Below are 9,925 nucleotides of genomic sequence, written 5' to 3' on the forward strand. Positions count from 1 at the left end.
GTCCTGTACCAAGCAGGGCCTTTTTTCCCATACCTCAGTGACATCACAAAGGCAGCCTGTGACATCATCAGCCTCAACCTGCCTGCTTTCCACCACTGCATGTAATGACTCACATGCTTTACTATAATGTTTGTTTACCAGGGATAGCTGGGCTACAAGAAAATGGCCTTTGTTCACCAGCATGCAGATGATGCCAACAATTACATTCTAATTCCCATAACAAAAGTGTGTGAGGGCCCCTATGTACCACACAATGGATGACAAATGTATATAACACTTGTAACTATAACAAGGATGATGCCCCCCCCCCTCAGCTCTGGGTCACATAGCAGCTGCACCCCTTGCACCTATGGTAGTTACTCCCATGGCCACGCGGCTAATTGTATCGAGCCCTAAATGTTTTAATGACTACTACTTTATGCCATTGTATTATGAGGCATTATGCAATACTACACAGAATAAAACAGAGCAGTCCTGAAGCTAAAGGGCACCACAGGCCCATGTGCCTATACCAAAGCCACCTTCAAACAGTGATTTGTCAGGTGTCACAAAGCACCATCTCAATATTCACCATTAAACCTCTTGTCAGATTGTATATTCTCATTACTTCCCTTCCAGATCTTGAAATACAAATAGAAAGTATGGTGGCCGCTCACATCGGCTTAATGATATTGCTCAGGTGCTTGTAAAGGCCGAGGTTTATACTGAACCACAGAAAAAAGAAGATTCCCTCTAGTACACTGCAGCAGTATTAGCAAAAATACTTGAATCCTACATAATAATAGAGATTTAGAGGTATTGGTTGCATACATTTGCAAATATATGATTAAGCGCCGGGCCAGCGTCAAGGCTTCTTTATACCGGCGTCCCTAACATTAAGGGGTTCACGTCCGAGGCGCAGAGCAGCCCAAAAGAACCCAGCCAAGGACCACTCCCAGGGCATCACAGGAAAAATGGAAGAAAGGTGATAGTGAAGTGTAAAGTATAGATGTGTCAAGATAATCAATAAGTGTTAATATAATAAGAAAGAATTAAAATTGCCTAAATCATGAACAAACAAATGGAAAGGTGATGAAAAAATATCTATGTGAATTAAGTGGTGATGCCCTGAAAAAGGCCCAGCCAGAGCCACTCCGGGGGCCCCACGCCCAAATGCTCACCCCAAAATAATGATTGCTACAAAATAGTAGCACCCACTCTGTGTCATATAATTACAATTAATGTACTGCATGATAACAGCACATGTATAAGCTGAGAGCTGACTCACCTAGGAGGTAACCCAAAAACCTCCAAATAGCACTATATAGACCAGCACATCCTCCCAATGCTGGCTTCTTTTTTCTGTGGTTCAGATCTTGAAATAGAGGTAATATCTGAGCCTGAGAGCCTGGACTGTGTAGCGTGTTACTGCAAGCGCATGATAGTGGATATTTCCCATTAGCTCTCGGGTTCTGCAAATGTTTCAGTGACAATAGATCTAGCAAGTAATAATGTATTGTCACCTGTAGGCAGGGGCTGGCTTCTCTAAGCCTAGGGGGCAGGCACAAGTAAGTGGCCTGGTTTTTCCACCAGCGCATTGCAGTGGAGAAAGTCACATGATAATAGCCTCTGTAGGTGTGGCTTGTCTAATGTGGGTGTGCTTTAAATAACCAATTAAATATATGAAATATTGTTATGTCAAAGTGCTATAAACAAATACAAAGACCAGCCCCATCCCAAACCAGAAACCATTCTAGTGACCACTGCAAAATGCACACAGCGGTATAGTGACGGATATACAATGCAGGAACCATTCTACTTACCTATATACAATACAGGGATACAGGGACCATTCCTGTGACCATTATACAATACAGGGATTATTCTCATTACTAAGATACAGCACAGGTACATTTCTCGTGACAGATATATAATAAAGGGAGCATTCTAGTGACCAATATACAATGCAGGGACCATTCTAGTGACCAATATACAATGCAGGGACCATTCTAATGACCAATATACAATACAGGGATACAGGGACCATTCCTGTGACCATTATACAATACAGGGATTATTCTCGTTACTAAGATACAGCACAGGTACATTTCTCGTGACAGATATATAATAAAGGGAGCATTCTAGTGACCAATATACAATACAGGGACAATTGTAGTGACCAATATACAATGCAGGGACCATTCTAGTGACCAATATACAATGCAGGGACCATTCTAGTGACCAATATACAATGCAGGAACCATTCTACTTACCAATATACAATACAGGCAGTGGCGGGCTGGGCCAGGGGGCAGGGTGCCATGTGCCCTCCGGGCCGCTGCGCCATCTACTGTCCCGGGCCGCCTCCTCCGCAGTAATGGCCAGATGGGTGACTGACTGAGGAGGATCTGGTGGGCATGAGTAGCAGACATGAGGGAGGACGCGTAGCGGGAACACTCTGGGTGAGGAGGAGTTAGCAGTGGAGGTGGAGCGGGAGGGTGGGTATCTCGGGGGGGATTGGACGGCCGGGATAGTTCCCGCTGGGCCATTCCCTTTGATGCCTGTAGGGACCAGTGGCCGCTGGTCACCCTTCCCTCTGCTCTGCGCCCCAGCTGCCGCGATCGGAGCTCAGCTCCAATCGGGCAGGGTACAGCTTACTGTACATAAAGAAAAATGGCTGCCAGGGGAGCTGCTGCATATGTTTAGCAGCAGCTCCTCCCATAAGCCTTTGCGGAGCCTCCACCTCCAGCCAGTCTGAGGACCATCTTCTACGATGTGCACGCTGCGACAACAAGCAGCCGCACACACAGACGACCGGGAACAGCACCAGCCTGCACATTCTGACTGTTATCACAGTAAGTAAGTAACACTGTTTTGCTATATTTCAAATATGTCTGCCTGCCAAGTATGTGTATATATATATATATATATATATATATATACACACATACATACATGTATATATATACATATATATATACACACACATGTATATACAGTATATATATATACATATAGATATATGTATATATTTATACATACATATATATATATATATACGTCTAGAGCACTACTCATCCACTTGCTATATATATATATATTTTATATATATATATATATTGTATAAATAAATTCTTGAATAGGCGGCACTCTGGTGACTTTCAAAGAATACTCTGAACCCCACAAATTGCCGCCTATTCAAGAATTTATATGTTGTATTTTCCTCTCTGCACAGGGTCGGTAATGGAGGGGGGCACCGGTGTATGTACAGTATATATGCTGATGCTGTATATATGTGATGCCGAGTTGGACAGCATTCAGGAGCTTGGACTCTTGCGGCTAAGTGGTGCGCCTGCTCCCTAACTGTATATTTAGTTTGCTACTATTCTTCAGTGTGCATCAGCCTACACGTGTTGCAAAAGATGCGCATATTTATACTTGTGAACAACTCTGTGGCCTCAGGCCCTGATTCAGAGCCGGACGCTCTGAAAGAGCGCTCGCTCTGAATAAGGACCAGCCTTTTTTTTTGTTTTGTGTCCACCCACAGCTTTAGCGAGCGGCCAGCTGATGGTCGGGAAGGTCGAGACCATCACGACCATCGGAGCTTGCGACGAGACCCTTATGGTAGGGTCTCGTCCATCGCAAGCCCCAGTGAGCTTCTGGCTCTAATAGAGCCGGAAGCTCACTACTGAGGCCACCCGCAAACGGCAAGCATTCCGTCTGGAACGCCTCCGTTTGGCCGGCCACCCCCCCTGCCCGCCTACAGAATGGGGCGTGCTGTTAATCATAATCAACAGCCTCCCCGTTTTGGTGCGAGACCAGTAGCGACGGAACGCCCGTCGCTGGCCGGGTCTCGTGCATGCGCAGTGGGGGACCATCGACCCGCTTGCGAGTGCTGCGCACTCGTGAGCGGGTCTGAATCAGGCCCTCAGTCCCGTCAACCCACCCTCACTGAGCTGTGACTATATGGGAGCGCCCTGTTAGAGTACTGTTACACATATTCAGCCATAAGTGAAGATGCACTTGAAACACACACAGCTCTGCATCATTTGTATTCCTATACACTTTAGAGTATTAGCAGAGGGCCTGATTCAGAGTTGTATGCAATACCAATGTTTACGGAGTGGAGGGATTATCGGTAAACCAGGGCCACTGTCTTGTACTTGTCCCCCAGGCTAAAATTTGCCAGCCAGCCCCTGAATACAGGGATACAGGGACCATTCCTGTGACCATTATACAATACAGGGATTATTCTCGTTACTAAGATACAGCACAGGTACATTTCTCGTGACAGATATATAATAAAGGGAGCATTCTAGTGACCAATATATAATGCAGGGACAATTGTAGTGACCAATATACAATGCAGGGACCATTCTAGTGACCAATATACAATGCAGGGACCATTCTAGTGACCAATATACAATGCAGGGACCATTCTAGTCACTGATATGCAATATAGGGGACAGTCTAGTGACTGGTATAGAATACAGAGACCATTTTAATGACCGATATATAATGCATGGACCATTCTAGTACCCATTATATAATAATACTTTATTATTATTATCCTTTATTTATATGGCACCACAAGTGTTCCGCAGCGCCTTACATAGTACAGAAACAAGTGACCAGTGACTTACAGTACAATACAATACAGGACAAGGATAACATACATTGCTACATTTGCGACCATAACACCCATATAAGCAACAGAGTGTAAGTAACCAATTGTTAGGTGCCCTAGTTGGGGAGTAAGAAGTAGATGAAAGTAGAGAACAGAGAAGCACAAGAGGGTAGAGGGCCCTGCTCGCAAGAGCTTACATTCTAAAGGGGAGGAGCAGACATGGACCTCATTCAGACCCGGTCGCAAGCGCTGAGCGCTCGCAACCGGGTCGATGTTAAGGCCCTGAGCATGCACAGCAGCCGCACTGCGCATGCGCAAGCCCCGGAGCGAGAGAGAATTTCTCTCGCTCTGGAGCTCACTACAAAAGGGGCGGGCAGCTCGCCCCGTTTTATAGGCAGGGCGGGGGGTTGGCTACACAAATGGAGGTGTTCCCAAGCAACCGCCTGCCATTTTGTGGGCGGCCACACTGACATCAGTAATGATGTCAGTGGGGAACTTCCTGCTTGATCAGAGCAGGAAGCTCCCTGGGGCTTGCGGTTGCCGAGACCCAACCTTAGGGTCTCATCGCAAGCCCCGATGGTCGCGATGGTCTTGACCATCGTGACCATCTACCTGGTCGGTCGCTAAGCTGTGGATGGTAACCCACAGCTTAGCTAGCGACCAGGAGGCCGCAGTAAAAAAAAAAGCAGCTGCCCTCATTCAGAACGAGCGCTCGCTTCCTGCGACCGCCTCTGAATGAGGGCCAAAGTTCTAGTAACAGGTATATTCTACTACTTGTTAGGGAACAATGAGCAAACAGCCCAGTTAGAATATCTGCATTATGCTCATAGGCTATGAAGCTGCAGTACATGTACTGTTTTCATTGATAAGTTCAAAGGCGATGGAACGGCAAATATCTATTAATTAAAAACCTCATATGAGAACTTATAGGCCACAGGCCCTGATTCAGAGCCGCTCGTAAGCGGCCGCTCGTTCGTTCCGAGCGATGTTCGCACATCTGCGCATGCTTATGGGTTTTAGTTAGAGATGAGCGGTTCGGATTCTGTGGAATCCGAACCGCTCCGAACATTTGGGATCCGGGGCCGAACGGCGGCCGCCTGATGTCGGATTCTCACTAGAGAATCCGACATCAGGGCTCCTATTGTGTAGGGCAAAGCGCTGTGATAGCGGTCTGCCCTACACAGATACAAACACACAGCCACCAGCGGCAGCTGTGTGTTTGTTACAGCAGCCAATGAGAGTCACACAGACTCTCATTGGCTGCTGCACGGAGGGAGCCGGCTGGAGCTCACACATGAGCTCCGTCTTCCGGCTCCCTCCTCAGCGTGTGACAGCAGAGCGGACGGCGCGGGAGTGGGGATACAGGTAAGTTTTTATTTTTATTTTTTTTACTTGTGCAAGGGCTGGGGGCGCAACTGGGGGGGTCTGCTACTGGGGGTCCATACTACTGAGGGGGCCTGCTACTGGGGGGGGCTATACTACTGGGGGGGTCTGCTACTGGGGGTGGCTATACTACTGGGGGGGCTATACTACTGGGGGGGTCTGCTACTGGGGGTCCATACTACTGAGGGGCTATACTACTGAGGGGCTATACTACTGGGGGGGCTATACTACTGGGGGGTGGTCTGCTACTGGGGGGGTCTGCTACTGGGGGGGTCTGCTACTGGGGGGGCCATACTACTGAGGGGCCATACTACTGGGGGGGCCATACTACTGGGGGGGCATACTACTGGGGGGGGCTTACTACTACTGGGGGGGCATACTACTGGGGGGGCTTACTACTACAGGGGGGGCCATACTTCAGGGGGGGCCATACTACAGGGGGGCCTGCTACTGGGGCAGCCTACTACTGGGGGGGGCATACTACTGGGGGGGCCATACTACTGGGGGGGCTGCTAATGGGGGGCATACTACTGGGTGGCATGCTAATGGGGGGGCCTGCTAATGGGGGGCATACTACTGGGGGGCATTCTACTGGGGGCACTGCATAGGGGACCCTACTACTAAGGGGACTGCATAGGGGGCACCACTGCTGGGGGCATTGTGTAAGGGACACCGCTACTGTGGGCATTGTGTAAAAGGGTCACTACTGTGGGCATTGTGTAAAAGAGTCACTACTGTGGGCATTGTGTAAAAGGGGCACTACTGTGTGTCGTAACATAAATAAGAGACACTACTTTATGGTGTAATGTGAATCAGACCCTATGTGCGGTGTAATGTGAATAAGATTGTGCACTGTGACTCCTTGGGCCATAGCCCACTATGTAAACAAGTACTGTGACTCTGCTGGCCGTACCCACTGGGTGGGTGCACTACTTTTCATTTCTGCCACTGCTGTGTGGCAATGTGTCATAGATGTGCTTTATACTGTGGTGTCTGTGTCATTGTGCCGCTGCTTTGTCGCTTAGTAACCAGTCAGCTCACTGCAACCTTTGGCCAATAATGTTGAAAACAATATTATAAGCTGTGATATGGTCTAAATTGACTGGAAATTAATGTTATTGAGGTTAATAATACTCTAGGAAGAAAAAAAAGACCAATTTATGTGATTTTAGCTTTTTTTGACAAGTTTTGTAAAAAAATCCAAATCCAAATCCAAAGCCAGTCACCGCAGTTTGGCAAATCCAAATCCAAATCCAAAGCCGGACGACGAATTAGAACCAAATCCAAATCCGGCAAAAATGGTCCGGCGCACATCCCTAGTTTTAGTACGCGTATGCGCGAACCAGTCAGTGCGGTCGAAAATCGTGTGCTCGCAAAATAGCGAATGCCTGCTAATTTGAGTGACAGAATGAGGCGTTTGTGGGTGGTAACAGGGGATGGTGCTTGAAAACGGGGAGTGGAAATCCGAATGCAGGCGTGCCTAACGGTCAAAACGGGTGTTTTAATGGTGTGCATAATTAACAAAGCAGCGTCATCGACCACGTCACTTTGTTGTCTTTTAGCCAGAACTGCTTGCATGATTGCGGTAGGAAAATGCAACCACAAGAATAGCAAGCACTTCATTCGCCTTTCGATGTACTCGATTAATGTAATAAATAGCGGAGATGACGTATGATGCGAGCGGCCAGGGGGCGTTTTTTACAAAAAAACGTCCGCATGTTTTGTTCACTCGTTCAGACATAGAGGCGTCAACAGACCGCAAAGAGCGAACGGTCAATTTAAATAGCCAGCCCTTTTTCTGGACGAGTGAGCGCAAATAGCGTCCGGCTCTGAATGAGGTCCACAGTCAAGCAAGAGTTCAACACATCTAACAATGGCAGCAGCAGTGAAAGTGTGACATACATGTTTTTACTCACTGACTAGTTAGAATTAGGGGTGTGCACCGGCCACTTTTCGTGTTTTGTGTTTTGGTTTTGGATCTGGATCTTTCTTCGTGTTTTGGATCTGGATTGGTTTTGCCAAAACCACCCTTCCGTGTTTTGGGTTCTGGGTTTTGTGTTTTGGATCTGTATTTTTTTGAAAAAAAGCATAAAAACAGCTAAAATCACAGAATTTGTGGGTTTTTCTGCTCCTATGCTATTATTAACCTCAATAACCTTAATTTCCACTCATTTCCAGTCTATTCTGAACACCTCACACCTCACAATAGTGTTTTTATGTCCAAAAGGTTGCATCGAGGTAGCTGGATGACTATGCTAAGAGATACGAGTGGGCGGCACAAACACGTGGTCCATCTAGGAGTGGCACTGCAGTGGCAGACAGGATGGCAGTTTGAAAAACTAGGCCCCAAACTATACATAATGCAAAGAAAAAAAAGAGGTGCAAGATGGAATTGTCCTTGGGCCCTCCCACCCACCCTTATGTTGTATAAACAGGACATGCACACTTTAACAAACCAAACATTTCAGCGCCAGGGTCTGCCACACGCTGCTGCTTTGAGGATGCAAGTGGGGCTACAGCCCACACAATTCACAAAGATAGAAAAAAGAAGAAGAATATTTTTATTGTTTGTGTAGCACACTTTGAGGGTGTCACCACCCTTTAACAGACAGACGCACGCTTGTTGCTGCTGCTTTGAGGATGCAAGTGCGGCTACATCGCACACAAGTCACAAAGACAGAAAAAAAAAGAACAATATTTTTATTGTTTGTATAGCACACTTTGAGGGTGTCACCACCCTTTAACAGACAGACGCACGCTTGTCGCTGCTGCTTTGAGGATGCAAGTGCGGCTACATCGCACACAAGTCACAAACACATTAAAAAAATAGTTTTTTATTTTTTGGAGCACTTTGAGAGTTACACCACCCTTTAACAGACAGACGCACGCTTGTCGCTGCTGCTTTGAGGATGCAAGTGCGGCTACAGCCCACACAATTCACAAAGACAGAAAAAAGAAGAAGAATATTTTTATTGTTTGTGTAGCACACTTTGAGGGTGTCACCACCCTTTAACAGACAGACGCACGCTTGTCGCTGCTGCTTTGAGGATGCAAGTGCAGCTACAGCCCACACAATTCACAAAGACAGAAAAAAAAGAAGAATATTTTTATTGTTTGTGTAGCACACTTTGAGGGTGTCACCACCCTTTAACAGACAGATGCACACTTGTCGCTGCTGCTTTGAGGATGCAGGTGCAATCTAGACGGGATTTGGAACCGGGGACACACTACCTCCATAAAGGCGGATACCGGATGCACGTCTAACACCAACATAGCAGTCAAGGCCTCAGTTATACGTTTTGCTTCAGGATGACTGCTGTCGTACTTCATCCTCATCGCTAGGGACTGTTGGAGGGTCAATTGTTTTGTAAAAGTAGTGATGTTCCTACTTCCTCTCTGGGATGATGAACAACTCCCAGCAGCAGCAACAGCACAAGGAGGAAGTGGTTTTTGATCTTTCCCTATTTTATTTTTATCGGAGAAAGTTTGGTCCTCCATTTATGTTATATTGATATATACGTGTGGCTAAAGCGCACACAAACACAGAAAATATTTTTTTATTTTTGCTGGAGAGTAGTGCACTTTGTGGGTTACACCACCCTTTAAGAAATGAGCCAGCCGGCTCTTTACTTATGGGACACAGACGCACGCTTGGCGCTGCTCCTTTGTTGATGCATGTGCAGCAACAGTGCACACAATTCACAAATACTGAAAATTATTTTTTTTTTGGTTTGGACTGGAGTGTACTTTGGGGGTTACAGCACCCTTTAACGGTCAAGCCAGCCAGCCCTTTACTTATGACACAGGCGCACGCTTGGCACTACTTTGTTGATGCACGTGTGGCTACTGCGCACACAATTCACAAACACAGAAAATATATTTTTTTTTGGTTTGGACTGGAGTGTACTTTGGGGGTTACAGCACCCTTTAACGGTC

Source organism: Taudactylus pleione, unplaced genomic scaffold (genome assembly GCF_031769625.1).
Source record: "Taudactylus pleione unplaced genomic scaffold, aTauple2 ptg001374l, whole genome shotgun sequence".
Taxonomy (NCBI): domain Eukaryota; kingdom Metazoa; phylum Chordata; class Amphibia; order Anura; family Myobatrachidae; genus Taudactylus; species Taudactylus pleione.